Source organism: Mesocricetus auratus, unplaced genomic scaffold (assembly GCF_017639785.1).
Source record: "Mesocricetus auratus isolate SY011 unplaced genomic scaffold, BCM_Maur_2.0 Super-Scaffold_100018, whole genome shotgun sequence".
NCBI classification, from domain to species: domain Eukaryota; kingdom Metazoa; phylum Chordata; class Mammalia; order Rodentia; family Cricetidae; genus Mesocricetus; species Mesocricetus auratus.
The window spans coordinates 14,332,441-14,354,023 of record NW_024429199.1 but is presented as its reverse complement, the minus strand read 5'-3'; the positions used below and the strand labels follow the sequence as shown (position 1 = coordinate 14,354,023).

The 21,583-nt window shown below is 39.9% G+C and overlaps 1 protein-coding gene across 5 annotated transcripts in view; it reads right to left on the bottom strand.

The window, feature by feature from the left end:
• Positions 1–21,583, bottom strand: part of Pkib (cAMP-dependent protein kinase inhibitor beta) — a 96,758-nt gene that overhangs the window by 29,670 nt on the left and 45,505 nt on the right. For 3 of the 5 annotated variants that reach the window (XM_040728193.1, XM_013115769.3, XM_040728194.1), the window contains exon 3: positions 9,806–9,873. The exons of the other annotated variants lie outside the window; for them this stretch is intronic. The gene's annotated coding sequence lies outside the window, so the exon portion shown is untranslated. The remainder of the gene's footprint in view (positions 1–9,805; positions 9,874–21,583) is intronic. 5 annotated transcript variants of the gene reach the window in all.

Below are 21,583 nucleotides of genomic sequence, written 5' to 3'. Positions count from 1 at the left end.
GAATTTAAGAAAACCTAGAATCTCCAAATGCTGGGGTCTGTGGAATTCTGACTATGTGCACATATCCAAAGAGGAATGTTTTCAGCATCCCCTAGTCCAGTATGTGGAAAAATGCGAAACAGCATGAAAGCTAGAATTTTTGTTTGTTCTTTTACCTGCATGCATGTGTTATATATACTCCAGCAAATGTTTTATGGGTTACAGAGAGAAAGCTGATTTACCATCTAGATCTCACAGAGCCTCTAAAGTCAAAAGCATTCCCGATTGCCATGACTAAAATCCTAAGCCTGTTCCCATTAAATTCTAGAATTTAACACAACATGTTTCCTAGGTATATTTTAAATTGAAGACAAACTAGTTGTAGTGGGAAATAAATACTTCTTTATGTTCATAGCATTTGTTCAACTTCAGCCAGGCAAGATGGACATTTTCCTTTTCAGTCTAACATTCTCCCCTTCTTTTAAGCTTCTCTAAAGCTTACGTCCAGATTGCAAAATATGGTTAGGTTACCCATCTCTCTATTTCTTATGTACACATAATAATTATCACTATACATGGAATTTGTTGTCTTTTAAAAACTGTTACTCTTTTATTGCCTACACTTTTGGATAATCTCCACCTTAGTACACTGGATTGTAACATGACAGCACGATCCAGTTCCCAGCTCCATCACAGTCTTTGACTGAAAACAAAGAACTACTTTTTATAATACATTTTTAGTGACCTGCGAAGGTGACCAGTTGGTTGAAAAATTAACATGTATGTTGCAGAATTTTGAAATGTTAGAAATGTTTTAGTAGACTTATTTTAAGACTGTCTTGGGGTTTACTGTTGCTGTGAAGAGACATCATCACCATGACAACTATTATAAAGGAAACATTTCATTGTGGTGCCTTCCTTACAGTTCAGAGGTTCAGTCCATCATGGCCAGAAGCATGGTGGTATGGAGGCAGATGTGTTGCTGGAGCTGAGAGACCTATATTTTGGGTAAGAAGTCTACTGGCTGTCACACTGAGTGAAGCTTCAGAAAAAGACCTCAAAGCCCACCCCTACATTGATATACTTCCAACAGAAGGCACGGCCCAGTTTAAAGGTGTATCCGCCAGCCTCAAAGACTGCATTAAAGGTGTGTGTTATCCAGCCTCCTCCAACAAAACCACACTTCCTCCAAGAGGCCACACCTCCTAATAGTACCACTACTTATGAGTTTATGGGGGCCAAATACTTTCAAACTACCACAAAGACTAAGATCCATATTTTGCATAAGGAATTTACATGTCCATCTGATCTAGATGATCACATACATGATCCACTTTCTTTTGTTGTAATTTGACGGAATTGATATAAACTGATAGATGTGATTAAAGGCAGCCATTGAGAACGAAACAAGATAATCCATGAGTAATTTGTCATTTTCCAAGAATTTGGACTTAGACCTTTAGTTATCAGTTAGTTAATAAGACCAAAAGAAGCAATCCTGGCTCCAAAGAAAGGGAAAAATTGGATTACTAGTTTTAAGTGAACATTTAGTTAATTTCAAAATTCAATATTAAATCAATGGACATAGGAGCCAAGTCAGGTCCACAGATAAAACAACAATCATTCCTAATTAAATCTTTTGTTTCTGTTCAAAAATAAAAATATTTTTCAAACATCAGACTACTTGAGAGATGGTGAGATTCCAGTGAGGCAAGATATGATAAAATATCCTTGCCTGGGGAAGGTGAACAAACAACTAAAAAAACGTAACAGATGAAGGGGGAAGTTCTTCTGTGTATATGTTGTCCTATTGGTTGATAAATAATTCACTGTTGGCCAATAAGGAAACAAAATAGGTGAGAGTAGAAGTCAAGGAGGATTCTGGGAAAAGTAGTAAAGAGTAGAAGTTGCCATGTGATCCTGGGAAGAGAGGACACATCAGGATGCCATCCTTGTAAAGATAAGTACTTATAAAAATATATATTAGTAATTATGGGTTAATAATTAAATCAGAGCTAGCCATTAAGAAACCATAGCAAATGGCCAACAGCTTCATAATTAATATAGTGTCTCATGTGTTATTTAGGGACTGAGACAGCGGCAAGACCCAGGCAGCTGGAGGGAAAGAATACATGGTACAAACAGATCCAGCCAGTGACAGATACATGTGAATGGGCACAAACACCAAGCCCTTAAAATCACATTCAATTCTGGGGTTCCCATTTATGCACTAAGCTCCCTCTTTCCCGCTATCCACAAAGTCAAGTGTACTATACTCCAGGTTTAACCATCTCAGTAATATTCTACTCAGGGTAACAAAGGTAGAAGAACCTCAAAATGACCCAAACTTGATACAGAACAGAGAGGGCCACAGCAACATTAAGAAGCCTTAAAGACAGTAAGGGCAGTGAAGACACTGGGGCAGCAGATCCAAAAGTGTGACTAGAAGAATCTGAAGACAGATCATTAGAGCCTTTGGATTTGCAGAAATACTTAGTGAGGACAGTGCAGACAGATATAATGTCCTCCTATGCAATCACTACAGCACAGGGTAAGATGACCTCTCAAGTCTTAAAAATTCACTTTGCTTTTAGAAAATTTAAATGAGAAGATATATAACATGAACAATCACTTTTATAAGTATCTAAAGATATTATATAGCAAAAACCTGAATATATTTGGAAAATGGTGGCATATAAAATGAGATAGTATTCATTTAGATACATGGATGTGGCTTTGTTGTGACAACTAATAACTTTAATCCCTTTATTTTCCATTCTCTTCTTGCATTTAGGATTTTTTTTTTTTGGTGACTCTCTTGTCCTTATTCTTCCTCCCATTGGCAGGGTTTCATTCTATACCTCAGGTTGCCCTCTCCCTCCCCCAAATTCTGGGATTAAGGGAGTGTACCACATGCCCACCTGGCTCTAGGATAATGACAGCCCAAAGAAAAATGATTGCCAATGCACTAAATTCCAAGGAGACCCCAGCAATACATTTGGAGAGCAGAGTGCAAAACTCTTACATCACAGTTCATTCTACAGTCCAACCAGTTGTTTGTATGGGAGCCACTTTTGAGCTATAGTAAAAGTGCCGTTTGTGGTGGACAATCTATAGTATAGACTGAGTGGATTTAAAAGTACCTAGGAATCTGATGGGATGGTTAGTTTTGATAGTCTGTCAAACTGACTGGATTTAGAGTCACCTAGATCGACTGCTAGGTGTCCATGAGGATGATTCCGGAAAAGAACTTTGAGAAAAATCCATCTCTCAAAGCAAATAGCAACCTCCCCCGCCCCCACAAAAGCAGCCCAGATATGAAGATGCTGAAGGAAAAAGTGGACCTGCATTTGTTTCTTCTTCCTGAGTGTGCAGAATATTAATGCTGTCATCCTCGGCTGACACCCGGCTCCGGCTTCACTGGCCTTCCGATGTATACCAAATACCAGTGACACTCTAAGAATCCTTTCAGCTGTCATCACTGACTGGCTTGGGATTGCTGAGTAACCCAGATTCTTGGCTGGAGAAGCTACTAGCTTCTCTGCTTTTCCAGCACACAAGAGAAATTACTGGTCCCATGGGATGACCCAGCTAATGCACCTCCTTTTAGTTCTCTTCCTCCAGGCAAGTTTGCCTAATACATCTGGTAAAGGGTTATTTTTAGGTGTGTCTACGAAAGGGTTTCCTAAAATGAGTGCACAGACCAGGTGGGGAACATACACCCACAATGTAGATGAGTACCATCCAAACCACCAGGGACTCCGAGAAAACAACAAGCTGAGAAAAAGGCAAATTCATCATTCCATTCTCTGGAACTGGGATATATCCTTCCTCTCCCTCACTTGAGTGTCACAACTCTTGTGTTCGTGACCTTTCTACTTTAACTACCACCTCCCAGATTTTCATGCCTTTATCTTCTAACTAAGTCTTGCATCATGTAGTAATTTTGAATGCAACTGGATCCCATAAGCTCACAGTGGTACTATTAGAGGTGTGGCCTTGTTGGAGTGGGTGTGGCCTTGATGAAGGAAGGTGTCTCTGTGGGGGCGGGCTTGGGGGTCTCATATGCTCGAGATATGCCCAGGGTGGGACAGACTTCTGCTTCTGCCTGTGGGTCAAGATGTAGAACTCTCAGCTCTTTCTCCAGAGCTGTGTTTGCCTGCACACTGCAATGTCCCACCCACCATGATGATAATGGACTACACATCTCAACTATAAACCACCCCAATTAAATGGTATCATTTGTAAGTGTTGCTGTGGTCATGGTGTCTCTTCACAGCAACAGAAACCTGAACAGAAGTTGGTACCGGGACTGGGGTATTGCTGTGATAGGGCAGACTATGTTTCTGTTTGGAGGAATATGGACTAGAGGGCTGTGGATTGGAGAAGCAGTTGCCTTGGCCAGAGACCCACTTCCCCATCAGCCTGGGGCCAGGCAGCTGTAAGACAATGTTTACTAAAAACAATACAATGCCCGGGGCAATAAGTTCCTGAAAAGGGCTTGCCCATGGGAACTGCCCTGTCCTCGACCTTTTCCAAAGACTAACCGCCTCTTCAGACCCACCCACCTCCACCAGAGTAGGAATAAAGAAGAGCCTTCTTGAGGAGCATTCGGGTCTCTGTGATGTCAATCCCGGACACCCTCTGCACATTCTTGGACACAGGCTGCGCAGCGGGCGCGGCAGGGCTCAATGGGCCACTTGAGTGGGAACACTGAAGACAGTGGGGCCAAGGGTGATTTGAATGGCAGGGGCATGGCTTAAGAGGTTTCAGAGGAGGAGAATATTAGTATGTGGCCTAGAGATCATTCTCGTGATATTTTGATGAAGAATGTGACTGCTTGTTGCCCCTGTCCAAAGAGTCTGCCTGAGGTTAAAGTGAGGAGATTTATATTAATTCCATCTGAAGAGGAAATCTCAAAACAGTTTAGTATTGACTCTGTTGTATGGTTATTAGTGGTCACTCTTATACAGATTTATAAAGGAGCATGCTGAGCAAGGAAAAGTACAGTTTGAAGAGAAAGGGAGCACCAGGAAGTGGAATGGAGCTAAATCCTGCATTCAAGGAGACAAACAGATTAAGACATGGAATAAAGGGAGTGGTGACCCCAAGGCACAATCCCACCCTGCTAAATCTCCAACTTGTGAAAAGGAATTAAAGAAAAGCTTAGATAGAGCCTGGTGTGGTGGCGCATCCCTTTAATCCCAGCACTCCAGAGGCAGAGGCAGGCAGATCACTGAGTTTGAGGCCAGCCTGGTCTACAGTTCCAGGACAGCCAAACTTAGGCAGTGAAGGAAACCATGAAAAGCAGAAAGGCCATGAAGATGTAATTGAATGAGAGGCAGTGTTTCAGCCCAGGTAAGGAGCAGAACTTGGCAGCTTTCGCTATGTGGTTCTGGTTTTAGAGTCATGAATATAAGAAAGGGGTTATGGGATCATCATCTGCACCTAAGGAAACCGCCGAGGCCAGCCATGCATCAGCATATCCCAGAAAGGAGGCACAGTGAGGTCACTGGGTGAAGCTGTAAAGGTGAACCTTGGATTGCCTTGGAGACCCCAATACATATAATGTCGGAGATTCCCAAGCCACCTTGAAGATGCCAGATGCCACCTGCCAAGGAAAGCTGCTAACAGGAAGTAGATCCAGGCCAAGAGAAAGAAGTGTGTTGTAGTGAACAAGCTGAAAGCAATCTGAGGAGCATTTTGTCCTCAGACAGGGAGTTTGGAATTGCCCAGATGGTTTTCCATTGTGTTTTGATACAGTATTTCCTCACTATGCTCCCCTCGCTACGTTTTGAAATGGTAATGTATAATCTGTATGTTGGAAGTATGTAATCTGCTAAAAGGTTAAAAGAAAGACCCATCTCAAGGTAAAGAGCACTGGAAATAGAAACAACACCAATCTCTGGTCTCCACAGTGCACACACATATACTCTTAACCACATCTAACAAGGATCACACCTGGCTCTTATTAGACATCTCAACACAAATGAACACACATATAAGACACACACACAATACATACTGCATGTAAAGAAATAAGTTTACAGGATCTGAACAGATAATTCATCAGTAAAATACTTGTTAGATGACTCAGCACACTCAGTATCAGAATGTGAGTTGAATCTCCAAATCCCAGGTGAAAAAAAAAATGCAAGGCATGGTGGCACAGACTTGAAATCCCAGAGCTGGTGAGTTAGAGAGAGGTGATCCCTGGAGATTGCTGGTGAGTTCCGAGACAGTTCAAAGAAAATGTGGACAGTTACCTAGGAACAATGCTCAAGACTGTCCTCTGCCCTCCACATATATCCCTACCTGCACACGTATGTAAAATGTAAGAGTTTAGAGAACACTGCATGAGTCTAAGTGAGAGGTGAGAATAATTTACCAGGCAGCTCACATGTCCTACTTAACAATTCATAAAAGCTCAAACATTCGTACTTAAAATTGACCTGTTTCCACAGAATTATATGTGGCAGAGCTAAATAGAATCAGCGACAAAACGTGAGGTCCGTAGGCTTTGCAATGGTTTGTCATCTGATCTTGATGCTTCTGTTTCTTCCATAAAACTTTAGGTGAGCACAGACACTGTCTAAGCCCCTGCTTCCATTTCTTTGGAATTCACAAAACAAAACCTCCCAAGGTTGACAAGATTGAGTGTGGTGATGCATGTGGGGGTCAATGTAAACAACCCATTAATGCTGAGGAAACACAGGACAAGCTAGCTGGCGACTTCCTCTCATCCAAGAGATATTCATATCTCTCTATAAAGCTGGTATTACCCATAGCTAAACACTGAACTGAACTCCTGGAACCTAGTTTCAGAGAGGAAGGAGTGATGAACAAAGGGGTCAAGACCAGGCTGGTGAAACCCAGAGAAACAGCTGACCTGAACAAGGGGGAGTTCATGGACTCCAGACTGATGGCTGAGAGGCCAGCATGGGACTGATCCAGACCCCCTAAATTTGGGTGTCAGTGAGGAGGCCTAGGAAATCCATGGGGCCTCAGGTAGTGGATCAGTATTTATCCCTGGCATACAAATGGACTTTGGCAGTCCATCCCACACAGAGGGATACTCTCTCAGCTTGGACACATGAGGGAGGGCCTAGGATGATATGACAGACTTTGGAGATCCCCCGTGGAAAGTGGAGTGGGGATTGGGTGGGAGGCTGGAGGTGGTGGGAACGGGGGAGGAGGGGAGGGAGAGGGAGCTGGAATTGACATGTGAAGCCAGCTTGTTTCTAATTTAAATTTAAAAATAAAAAAAGGGAAAAGAAGAAAAGAAACCTGGTCTTTCTCCTGGATTTTCTTTCTTAACAAAGAGCACAACTGTGGAGTTTGAGAAAAGCGTAAGAGGCAGGAGGGCAACAGTGGAAGTGGACAAGAGACAAACAGCCTCCCTCTCGTGGGCCTTGGAGGCCACCTGCTAAGTGAGTACTTTCTATTTGTTCACTGCAAGGCTGCCCAGAAGCTCGGTTCAGCACCAGAGAAACTGGTTTCATGGGTGTTAGCAGTTTCTGAAATGGCACAGGCAGAGTCAGCCTGGTATAATAGGGATAGAGTGGAGTTGGGGGCAGAAATATGTTTTTCAGTTTCTCTCTTCTCCTGTGACACTGGGCAAAGCACTAAGTTCCTTACTTTCCTCCTCTGTGGTAAGAGATATAAACTAGAAGGAATCCACAGTCCTTTCTGCCTGGAAAACTCTGCCGTCTAACAAGGATCACACCTGGCTCTTATTAGACATCTCAACACAAGTCTTTCAACTCCTTCCACTTAATGCAGAGTTGTCAAACATAAGTATATTCTGTCACCCACACAGGTCAGCCATGTACACAACTTCCTGTCTCTAAAGCTGGGGACAAAGGGAGGATGTAATTCAAACATAGAAGAATTTTTTTAAATCTAAACTGCTACTCTATCTGCTAAATCAGGATATTTCAGGAGCAAGAGATCTGGGAGCACCTACTGCTTAAAACCCAAACCAAAACATTTTCTTTAATACTAATGACCACAGTGTTTGAGAATCACCATGAAAGGAGAAGGCATGTTTCTCAAAATCTGGACCACAGATCACTCTGCAGTTCAAGGGTCTAAGATGTTTCCTGAAAGCACTAGGAACAGTGGCCAAAAATCCATCCTGAATGTTTTCTCGAAGATTCCACAGAGACCAAGGGAACTCATAAAAGAGTTTATGGATGTTTACTAAAGAAGTCATCAATGAATAAAAGCTCAAAATTTACAAAAAGACATAGAAGAGATGGGGAAATATGATAGCAATGCAGACATATTTCATTTCTATGTAGTACTGCTTCACCATTTCATTTAGTTTCCATTACAAGTTGTGAAAGAAACACTGTAGTATGCATTGTACTATCAAAATTAAACATCATCAGAGAGTTCAGGCAATTTGCCCAAGATTAGAAAATTAATAAGTGGATTAGAACCAAAAAGTAGACCGGGCGTGCATCTTTAATTCCAGTACTCAGGAGGCAGAGGCAGGCAGATCTCTGTGAGTTTGAGACCAGCCTGGTCTACAGAGGGAGTTCCAGGACAACCTCCAAAACAATACAGAGAAACCCTGTCTCGAAAAACAAAACAAACAAGAACCAAAAAGTAATGTTACGTAGCTTGGAAACAGATCACACCACTACAGAATGTTTAAAAGTTGAATACACCCTTTTAATTAAACAATTTACTATATCTTTTCTGATGAGGCAAGTTAAAATATGTAAAGTTCCCATTGACTGGTTTTATTAGCTACCCCGTAAATGGTAAGATTATTGTATCGGTCATAGATTAGCCAAGATAAAATGAGTAATAACTACTAAGTAACAGTGATTTGAGGATTTCCCTGGATCATAAAAAAATCTCAAGCAACGATCATTTCAGGTCAACAACTATCAAATACAGATACAGATATTACAGCTGTGAAATCCAGACGTGTGCTGTCCAGATTTTCCAGCTAGTAAGAACCTTAGCTAGTGGTCTTGCTTTCCTGATCTCTCTTTACACCATGGTCCCTAGAGCCACACTCTTGAATTTAGTATATATCCACCCACCACTGGTTTTTCATTACAGATGACATTTGTAGGACACATTTCTATTTGTTTTTTCTCTTACTGGTTCCTCTAAATTTACCTAGTAGCATATCTGTCAAAAGGTTTGTTTACCTTAAACTCTTGACTAAGTAGAATAGGATGGGTCTGTCAGATTGCCAGATCCCGAACTGACCCACTACATGCAATTATTATGACACAGTAATAGGCATTTAAGGAATGTGTTGAAACCAAACAGGTCTTAGCTATGTGAGATGCAACATGAGCTTTTAAAAACTTTTCTAAAATTCGTATGTATGGGAAATGCAAACCTCATGACTTTTCATTGAATAAACATGCTTCGCTTTCTTGTACTCATGACCTTTCTTTTTCTCTTCCTTCTTCCTTGTGTTATAAACTTTCTAAAATATGTAGACACAAGGTGCCTCATTAGGGCAACACGTAACATGCCAGTCTCATAAAACGTGTGGACACAGATACACATAGGAGAAGAACACAATGAAAATGACATCGGGAAAGAGGAAATGGCTGAAGAATAAATTCAACATTCACAGTTGTTCATACAAGTGGTGAAGGATTTTTAATTGGTGGATTTTTTTGTTTGTTTGTTTTTATAACATTTTGTTGCTGTTTTTGAAGAGTGCTACATTTTTCAAATTTTCATACCCATTCATATTGTGTAGCTATATTTGGTCAAACAAAGGAGCTATTTCTTTCCCTAAATCAGTATCTAATTTCGTAAATGGAGAAAAATTAAAAAATATACTTACAAATCTCTGATTAAAATATGCTGTTTTTTCTAAGACAGGTGAAGGGCGAAGCTGAAAAACTTGCTTTCCTGAAAATGGGAAAAAAGGAGGGAAGAGAAGAAAAACTTTGAAGAATCAAAAAGAAGGATAATGACATTAATGATGAAATGTGAATATTTTGACTATGCTTTTAAAACAGTGTTAAACTAATAAACACTATTTTCCTGGCTTCCTTGGAAAAGCAGAACCTCTGAGCTAATGATGACATTGTGTGTTGAATATTCAAAGGGATTTCACTCCCAACACCAGATGTACCTAAGATTATCAGCTACAAAATGCAGGGAGTCATTACGGCATCAACACTGATCAAAGGCTAGCTGAGAAAAAAAACCAATCTCTTAGACACAACATTTGAGAGCAAACAGTTTTGCACTCAACTACAGAAAGGTCATATAAACAAACACTTAACATTATTATATTTTATGAGAAATTGTGGATATGCATCTCACATTTAGAACATAACCTCATGTAGCTCATTTTGGAGTGGATACCAAATGTCTCCTACAGGTTCATGCCTCTGAACTTTTGATCTCTGGTTGGAGGTGGTGCTGGCTGTGGAATCTGTAGGAAGTGACGCCTAGCTGGAGGGAGGACATTAATTGGGAGTGGGCTTTAGGATTTATAGGCTAGCTCAGGTCCACCTGCTAACTCCTCTTTTACCCTCCCTTTTATAAAATTTAAATTAGAAACAAGCTTGTTTTACATGTCCATCCCAGTTCCCTCTCCCTTCCCTCCTCCCCTGACCCCCATTGGTCCCCTATCCCATCCCCTTTCTGCTACTGGAGGATGAGGCCTTCCAGGGGAATCATCAAAGTCTGTCATATCATTTAGGTTAGGGCCTAGGCTCTCCCCCATGTATCTAGGCTGAGAGAGTATCCCTCTATGTGGAATGGGTTCCCAAATTCCATTCGTGTGCTAGGGATAAATACTGATCCACTACCAGGGGCCCCATAGATTAACCAGACCTCCAAACTGACATTCACATTCAGGGGGTCTAGAACAGTCCAATATTGGTTTCTCAGCTATCAGTTTTGGGTCCATGAGCTCCCCCTTGCTCAGGTCAGCTGTTTCTGTGGGTTTCTCCAACCTGGTCTTGACCTCTTTGCTCATCACTCCTCCCTCCCTGCAACTGGATTCCAGAGTTCAGCTCAGTGTTTTCGCTAACTCTTCTTTATCAACATGTACAAAACTGTGCCTGGAAGGCCTTACCCTTGCAGGGGAGCAGAAAGGGGATGGGATAGGAGGTTAGTGGAGGCAGGGGAGGAGGAGAGGGAGAGGGAACTGGGATTGACATGTAAAACAATCTTGTTTCTAATTTAAAATTTAAAAATCTGGAAAAAAGTAAAGAAAAACAATTATATTTGCTATAAGAAAAATAAAAGAAACTATGCCTTTAGCTCCCTGTGCTTCTTGCTATGATAAACTGTATCCATCTAACCCAAATAAGTCTGACTTTTCTTAAACTATTGTTTCTGTTAGGTATTACTCCACAGCAGCCAGAAATATAACAGATTGTATGTAACCCATTGTATCTGGAAATGTAACAGAGACTGACACATTGTATCCAGGTGCCCAGCAGAGATATGAGAACCACAGAGAAGGAATCAAGCCATCTTCATCTGGGTTATGAAAAGTAATTACATATACTTTTTCTCTTCATAGATTGGCCCCTGGCTTGTGGGTTAAGCATCAGATACAAACAGGGTGGAAAGTCGTAGGGATATGACTTGTCAGTGTTCACACGGGCCACTTTTAGCCACTCAAAGCAATAAGGTGTTTTGCCCACTCTTGTCCCAGTTCAGTGTGAAATTCACCCTTTCTAAACTGTTTCAACAATCTCCCGGACTGTATACATGCATGCTTGCTTCCTTAAGGTTCATTCTTCACCTGCATTTTGGGTGGGATCTTTTCAAAGTAAATCTGCTCATGGTTGATTCTTTCCAAACTTCCTGTTACTACTAAAGCAAGCCCAACACTCTTTACTTGGTATAAGTTGTCCTGCAGGAATTAACGCTATCCTATCTTTCTCCTTGCTTTTCACTCAAGCCCAATATATACCGATGGTAAAACTCTAATGTTATAACCAGGCAATAGATTTATATTTGCTTCCGTAGCTGAGGCTCTTTACCCTCAATTTTCTCTCACCCCTATTCGTCTATTCTAGGTCAAACTTGAGTGTCCCTTACCAGAATCCTTTCACATCTCTTTCAGACTAGGTAGAACATTAATTACATCTAACTGCACTTATCCAGCGCATTATAAATTTTTCTCAGTGACCGCCTTCCTTCTCATGTTGTTTTTGTTTTTTTAACGCCTTTCAAGGCCATGAACAGTGGCTCATTTGTCTTATCTCTAGCACAATATTTCACAGATTGTAGAAGGAACACAATAAATAGTTTGTTGAGCATCAATTTGTGTGAGGTTCTTTTGAGACTCCCAGCTGCCTGACTGCGTATTTTTATTACCTTGTGAGACTCTTACAAGTCAAAAGAGGACATTTTTATCCTTCTTCTTATACCTAACTTCTCATATGGTTTCTTACTGTTCCAGTCACTCAGGGACATTTCCCTTCAGCAGAGTCTTAGATTTGTATGCCAAATACAAGGAAGTGAAAAGAGGAAATGAAAAAATAAATGATGAAATAGTCATATGGGAAGTAACAAGAAGACAAAATTGGTAAACTAGAACATTTATAAACTATAATATCTATATACATTATTAAAAATAAAAAATAAAAAAATGATAGCCCTACTTTTTTAACCATTTGCATAAGTTCCTTGGCATAGATCCAGCAGATCTTGCAAATACAAATTAACTATGAAGTCAGTTAATAAAACCATGCATTACTATTTCCATTTTTAAAATGGTGATTAAAATATGTATACTTTTATGTTCTTCCTAGAATTAAATTTAGGATTGTTTCTTTTTGTTTGTTTGTTTTGTTGTTGCTGTTGTTTGAGCCAGGGTTTTTCTGTGTAGCCCTGGCTGTCCTGAAACTTACTCTATAGACCAGACTGGCCTCAAACCCAGAGACCCATTTGCTTCTGCCTCCCCCTCTTCAGTGCTGGGGTTAAAGGTGCACACCACCATTCCCTGGATAAAATTAAGTTTAGTTTTAATATTATAATTTTTTGCTTACTTCTGTCCACATCAAAACAAAAAATTGAAATAAGAATAGAGCAATCATTTTCCTTCCAGACTTCTTTTTGACTAAAGTTAAATACAAATTACTTGTTTAATGGAATTTGATAATAGTTTTAAATACATTAATTTGACTCTTCATATATCAAAATTAAGATTTACAGATATGATAAATATAAATACAGTTAAAGGTGAGACTGAATGAATCTCTAGTCATCCTAAACATTTTTTGCACAAAATTACAGAAATTCCTGGAAAAGTTTCAAGTAAAGTGGGATATACCTATAACTTTTGTATTATTGACATGCTACAAAATATGTATTGCCATGACCCAGAGTCATCCAAGAGGGGGGATTCTCAATTGAGGGAATTTCCAGATTGGAGTGGCCTGTGAATTTGTCTGTGGGGGATTGCCTTGATTGTTAATTAACATGGACACTCACTGTGGACAGCGTTGTCCCAGGGCAGATGGTCCTAGACTGTATAAAAAGCTATGTAAACATACGAATGAAAGAAAAAGAACAAACAATGTTCATTCATGATTTCTGCTCCAAATTTCTATTAGAATACCTGTGTTGACAAACTTTATAGTGAAGTATAATATATAAGTTAAATAAACTATTTTCCCCTAAGTTGATTCGGGTCATGGTATTTGTCATAGCAACAGAAAGAAAACTAGAATACCTTACATGCTTTTATTTTATAAACTATAAAAATTACTAGACTAGACTAACATATGCTAATAATCGTATAGATGTTAAACACTTAAAGATAAATGCAAAACGAAATAAATATAAGTATGTGTTTGTGGTTGTTTGAGTGAGAATGATTTCATAGGCTCAGTTACCTTAATGATTGGTCCCTAGTTGGCAAAAGCATTTTTTTGGAGGCATGGCCTTGTAGGAAGAGGTGTGTCAATGTGGGTGGGCATTCAAGTCTCAAAAACCCAAGGCAGGCCATGGCATCTTGTCTCCAAGTTGTGGATCAGGATGTGAATTCTCAGCTACTGCTCCAGCATAATGCCTGCTATCATGCTCCCTACTATGATTGCCATGAACTTACCTGTAGGAGCCACAATGCCCTTGTGCTCACAGATAAACTCAGGGAAACCAGAAATGCTAGATATGCAGGGTTGTCTCTTCAAAGGGAGAGACATATGTCTAGAGGGCTTGGAGCAGAGGTGGTTAATAGCCTGGTGACCTTTGCTCTGTCTGTATGATACCATAGTGGCTCCTCTCCCTGATGCTTAAGATGTAATGTGAGGTTCATCAATAAAGCATATCTTTATGGAAGAGGTCACAAGCACTTCACAAAGCTTTTCAATGTCATCATGTCTTAAGCTTTGCTGTACCTATAGGATTTCGTTAATTATGACCAGGAAACATTTCTTTTTAATTGTGTTGTGCTTAGACATGCCTGAAATAAGCAACTGGTGCCAGACTCTTGAAGTTTGAACCAGCACCAGCTACTGAGTCATGCTGAATGGGACTTCCTTCTTGTCTGACATGCATTGATACTTTGCTGGCCATGGTGTTTGCAGAGACTCCCACACTCATCCTCTGAAAACTGCAGGTCAGCACCCAACTCAATGGTTTCTTTCAGAAGTTACCTTGGTGATGATGTCTCTTAAAGGCACTGTAACAGTGACTAAGATAGTATTCTAACATGCTTTTCCTGAACTTTGACATGTAATGAATAATTTTCACAATATCGATACCATACAAGGTCTAATCCCCTCTACACTGTCTCTTCTGGAATTACATTTACTTCCAAGTTTGAAAATACTTTGATAACTAAGATGCAAAAGACAAAAAGAGCAAGTGACCTCACCAGGATGGCTTGCATGCCTTGCAAGGAAAGTGTGGGTCAAAATGTGAGTATATCAGCAGAAATACATCATGCTAGAAACAGATTCCTTCAGAATTGTGAGCTGTCAAAGATCTTGACTACCATCCTTTATACTTTTTGGGGGGGGGCGTTCGAGACAGGGTTTCTCTGTGGCTTTGGAGGCTGTCCTGGATCTAGCTCTTGTAGACCAGGCCAGCCTCGAACTCACAGAGATCTGCCTGCCTCTGACTCCTGAATGGTGGGATTAAAGGCATGTACCGCCACCATCTGGCCGACTACCATCCTTTCTAGTGCCTTTCAAACTGTTTTATTTCAAATGAACTCATAAGCAGAAGGCCAATAGAAAGATGGATACATGAAATGTTATGGATACCACAGGTGTCCTGGTCTGTGACTCTTCCAACCAAGGTTAGAAAACTGCATGGCCATTTGCTGTTAGGGAGGACTGGTCCACTAGGCTAGAAATGGCACAACAGCAACCACTTCATATATGAATACAATAAAATTTCTAAAAGCATCTGTTCTAAGTGTTAAGTGTTTATCTTCCCTTCTGATGCTATTCCTTCACACAACTAACTTCCTGTATAACTTATTTTTCTTTTGCCAGTAAAGATCTGAATCTCATTTAATAAATATTTAAATCATTAGTAGATAAGATTTAGGGAAATTTTTGTCTGTAGGGTTAGCAAAATAATGAACACATATTTTCTCTTTACTATGAAAATTGTGACAAGTTGGTTATATTGTGACAAGTTGGTGATATAAGTTTCTATCTCATAAAGCCTAGAATTGTAGATGGAAATTTAGAAAGATTGTATCAGTCATAGGTGTGCCCTGCTATAAAGATACTCAAGTTGTAGGATTAGGGATTGCAATAAGTTATTTTGGAACAAATAATAAACTAGACACAAGATAAGTTTTATCTAAGCTTGCATTTCACTGTTTTACAATTTTCATGAGGTGCTAAGTCAAATTATAACTTTTTCATTAGTATTTTTTCCAGTTTTGTTTGGTTTTTATAGCAAATAATTGTGTGATACACCAAAATATGAAAGTTGAAATGCATTTGATAAAGACCACTGAGTAGTGAAAGACAAATTAACGACCCCAACTGTGTTGGCTGGCTTTAAAGAGCTGTTCTTAAGATGCATTCAACTTCTCAAGCATGACAGTGGTGGAAAAAACCATCAGAGAGAAATTATCATGATAAAAATGTATGTGCATCTATGGCTATGCTTTCCATCCACAACCCAAAGAATTAGCTTAGGAAAATAAGTGACACTGTACGTGACACGCAGGAGTCATGGAACACATTCTTGGTCATGAATAAATGCATTAATGAAAGGAAAAACTTTTAGAAGGGGTTGAGAATAGAGAGATTAGCTTATTACTTAAAAGAATCTTTAAAGATATTTTCATGTTTTAGGCGACTGGCAAAGTTGAACAAATTTTAATGTTTTCCCTTAAAAGAAGAAATGGGTAGATGCATAAGCAAAAAGTTTCCAGATGTAATCTCAGTAATGGACAATAAAACCCACCAAAAGGTGGAGATAGAAAAATTAGAATAACGAAGAGATGACACACAAGTCCCCTGTGAAGTTATCCCCCATTCCTCTAGAGAACTAGAACATTGGACACAGACAAAGACTATAACTCTGCCTCCTGTGTTGTTAGCTGTGGTCATCCCCAAAGACTGTTGCCATAAGTCTGAGTTCTAAGTGATTTCTAGATTAGACTCTGAAAGAAAGGAAAGCGGTCTGTTTCTTCCTCTTTGCAAGCTGGACTGAATCTATGGAAGTGAGTCATTAATCACAAGGTGGACAGAGATTCTGCACGGCAGATGATTCGACAAGAAAGGAGGAACCTCACTGGTGACACAGTCACGTCACTGCATGTCCCTGATCCATTCACTAGTTTGTCTGGAAGGGAAAGCTAAGTTTACAGTGTTTTAGCCACTGTTATTTGAAGGCTTTATTATAAGCACCAAACCCATGTCCTGATTAATACATATGCTTGAACATCTTTTTAAATGGGAAAATCCATGAGAAGCAATCCTGCGAGATACTGGATGAGGATCCACATGAGCTGAAACATGGAAACTTATTTTCAGCTCAGTGTCTGGGGAACTAGGGCAACAGTAGAAGCAACAGAGTGATGACAGGAGAAGGGGGAGGGAGGAAGGGAGGAAGGGAGGCGAGAAGAGTGTCAGATAATAGTGGTGGAGACAAGGGCGATGCTCAGCAAACAACTGGAACCCAGAGTCTGGGACACAGACAACGGAGGAAATTGAAAACGGGAGATCAGTGATTTCTTTTTATAATACATATAGTTTACAAATGAGAATAGAACGACAGAGTCATGTAGAGTCCAAAATTGAATAAAGGACAATTTGCAAACAAATCAGAAAGAAGAGAGGCATTTCTTACTTATGATTAAAAACAATAGAATTATACTCATTCTGGCAAAGACATTTAAAGGAATGTCATGTAGTCTAGAGATGTTTAAAATTCACATAAAGATCTGGTAGAAAGTTAAAATATTCATTTCTTGAAACACGAGAGCATTCATTAAGGTTCTGAAGAGGCCAAGTTCAACCTCAGGACTCCTGAGAGAAGGAACAAGTACCTGAGCATTGTCTGCTTTCGAAAGACACTCTCCAGCAGAGGCAAGAGGGAGAAGGTGAGAGGTCAAAGGCGAAAGAAGCAGAGACAGCACTACCAGGAGGCTAGTTACCCCAGGAACTGGCAAACTGAAGCAGAACCTCCTCATCAAGTTGTTGTTTCTATTTTTTGCATTTAAGCCTCAAAGTTAATAACAATGATGAAAAGGTTTGTATCAAGGAAAAATGAGCTGTCTCATACAAGAACAAGGTAACAGTTTTAGAATTTAGGTCACTTGTGAGATGCATTCCAGTTGCTGGATAGTCACCAACATTCCATGATTTTTAGGGGATATTACACCAAGGACCATGTGTTGGGGAAGTCCTGTGTATATGTCAATAAAGCACTGTCTGGCCAATAGGAATCTAGATAGGTGGGGCTAGGAATCCAGGAGGATTCTGGGAAGGAGAAACACAGGAGTCGAGATGTAACGCCATGGGGTAGGAAGCCCAGAAACTTCTCCGGTAAGAGACATACTTAGATTAACAATTACGGGGTAATTACTTAAGTCAGAGCTAGACAGTAAGAAACAAGCAAAGGCCAACAGCTTTATAATTAATATAGCCTCCTGTGTGTTTATTTGGGACTGATGCGGCTCTAGAACCAGGCTGGCGGGAAGGCATCCTCTCAAAGAAAAAGCTTCTCTTTACAACCATGTCCTCCAAGTATCTTCTTTTTCCCCCTGGACTAGGCCATCCAAAGAACCGAACATATTTCAGGAAGGAATCAGGCCAAAGATTTCTTTGTACCATGAACTTCAGGTTGATCAGTTTCTTAAAGATTTTTTTCTTTCTTGCAAAATATACATTACAGCTGCCCATGGAACATTCAAGAAGATTCTAGGCCTTCCTTTTAGAACCACTGATTGATAGAAGTAATAATTGACTACATCAACACATAGAAAGCAACATGACACAAATATGGAGGAAAATAAGACTGATGAATTCTACCTCAGTGGTGACTTTGGATTCAGTTTAATGCTGTATTAACTGCTAGAAGGCACAAGATCACACAGTAATTATACAACCTTCGCATAATGAGATAACCTAGAAGAATCAAGAACTCTTTTGATGGATGAAACCGGTACAAAAGTTGTACCTGGCATTATAAACTCATCAATAAATTGGCTGTGTCTTTCTGTAGATTCTTCCTGTAGCTTATTCCTTTCTATAACAAACTTGGAATTTACTTCCCACAGTTCAGCACCATCTGATCATTTACTGGGAACAAATTTCTGCCATGCATTTGGAGTTTCACTGATTACACTCCCTAGCTGTGTGTGAATACCTGTTCTCCATTAGCAGGTCCTAGTTTACTGATTATGTTCCTTAGCTATGTGTGAGGCCTGTTTCCCACTGTCAGGTCCTTGTTCCCCTCTCCATTGTAATTACAGACATCTGCCTTCCTGCAGTTATCCTTATTGACAGGCATTTGTCAGTGTTTAGGGCCCAGGCAAAAGCATCCCATCTAAGACATTCCCAGATATCCAAGGACATAGAATTACTACACGTTCAAAGTTGTTGATTCATAGCTCCTTAGATGGATAGAAAATATAAGCATGCCCTTGGCTTTACCTCACTGGCAGATAGAGAAGTGATAACCTAAACTAACCCAGCACTGAAAGATTCTCAAACTTCTTGTTTTACTAACTCAATATTTTAGCTCAGAGACTTACTGCTCCCTCCTGTTTCCCCTGAGAAGATAAAGACAAAGGCAATCAGCTCATTTGCTCATCCTTAGGAAAAAGTAAACTTTCCTGAAGACCTGTGCTGCCACTGAGGCCAGAGCACTGGAAGGTGCCAGGTTTTGTTTCTTGTGCAAATTAAACTCAGAACCTCTCTTAGACCTACAACCCTAAGTAATTGATGCTGAAAGTTTCTCCTAGCAGTTTTAGTTTATTGCTCTGTGTGGAAATCTTATCTGCCCTGCTGACCCTGAGAAACTCAAGTCTCACATTGTATTATAAAAAGAATTACTGTTGCAGACATATACATACTGGTACCTCCAAACTGGGGAGAGTTAGAGAGAAAAAGAAACAGAATTGGAGAGACAAAGAAACAGAGAGATAGAAACAGAGAAACAGAACATCAAGAAAGAGAAAAAAAGAAGAGCATACAGAGGAGCACTTGTGTGTGTGTCAATTCCTTTTCCCTCAGACTTTAGTTCCCTTGCTTGTTTGTAGTTCCTTTTTTTGAACCCTGAGTGAAAATTTTAGAAGGCTGAACTTTTAGAGTTTTTGATAATTAGCATAACATTATATTTTAAGACCAGACACTCCATCCCTACCATGATAACACTACTAGCCTGTTCATATGAAGCTTGTCTGTTTGGGAAAGATTTTCAGTGTGTCCCAGAGCAACTCAAGATGGCCAGTCACTATGTGGTCACTGAGCTCAAGCCGACCCTTGGCTTTTTGAGATTATTTTTTCTGCACATAACTGAAAACTATGCATTCCAAGCTTGCTTCAAATGTTGCGCTTCTGCTCCCATGCTGCGGGGTATGCCACTCTGTCTGCTATGAATCATTTTTAAAGGGACTTTTGAGGAACGAATGATGAACATGGCTTTTTGATAGGAATCACCTTTGCAGAGTAAACCGAAGACTTTTATTTAGTTCTTCAACAAAGCAACTGCTATTTTCCATTGCTTATCTTCATTAAGCCATATGGCCTAGCTTTGCCTGTGTATGTGTGTGTGTGTGTGTGTGTGTGTGTGTGTGTGTGTGCAATTTGTTGTGATTTTAGTGATCTTTTAAAAAAACTCATGTACATGAGCCAAAAGACCTAAACGTTAGGGCTTAAAATACATGGCTCAAGGATTATACGATATATAACTGCTCTTGCAGAGGACCAAAGTTCTACTCCCAGAACCTACATCATGTGACTCAGAGCTGCACTGAGCCCAGATCCAGGCTATCCAATGCCGTCTTTTGGGCACCCAAAGCACGACACTCATATGAACAAACCCACACACATATCTAATTAAAATATTTTTAAAGGACAAATTCTTATCTTTTGTCATTCACGATCTTTCTAGATCCAGAGAGGTGACAGGAGGCCACTGCAGAAGGCTGCACAGACTGTGCCATCATAGCTGTCACTCACTATGTCCAAACAGCATTCTTAGCTAAATTTAAAAACCATGGATGTCATTATTTAAAGTCCAAATTTAGAACTTAACATGTTTTAATGTACTTTATTACAAAGATGTATTCTCCCTAGAACAATGAGTACTAGACAAGCTAAATTCTAAACATGACACTAAATATGTTTGCGTTTAAAAATGAATTAGATTATGTATACATAGTTCACATAAAGGTATCAAATTAAACTTAATTTAAAGGCAAAGAGGGGTTTTGGATAAGATTTTTTTAAATTTATTTTTCAGTTTAAATTTAGATAAGAAACAAGGTTACTTCACAAGTCAGTTCCAGGTCCCTCTCCCTTTCCCTCCCCTCCTCCCGTGCCCTCCCCCCAATGGATAAGATTTTTTAAAGGCAGAAAAAAGTCAACACAAGTATAGTTATTGTGAAGTTTTTTTTCCTCTTAAACTGATAGTGACTACGTGTCTAATACATCCTGTCTGAATGTACACTTCCTATAGCAGCACATTTTCCATGTCAGGGCTTATCTAGCTCTGAGAAAACTGCAGCCGCAGTGGTGATTCACAGAAGCTAGTTCTTAAAGCTGCTGCTCCTGCTAAAAACTGTGCTTCTGATGTCAGTCATTCTCTCACTGTCATAGGACGTGTCACAGAGTCATCAGCCTGACAGACTGACTGGATCAGTTGACATTCTCCCTACATTGTAACACATCACACAGAACGTGTAGAAAATACCATCTCATGGACTTTAGACACCAGAATAACCACACTATCATGAAAATGCATCCATGTTTTGAAAGAGATGATAAAAAAAATAACTCCTTATGACAGTTGCTGAAGGACTATGTGATTTTCACCCTCGATGTTGCCCCTCAGGGGTTGTTCTCAGCCAATCATATTCCAATTGTAACAAAAATGTCAAGTTTAGGGTGATGAGTGGAGTAGTATCTCTCAAAATGATATGTTAAAATCATAATCCCTAGTAGCT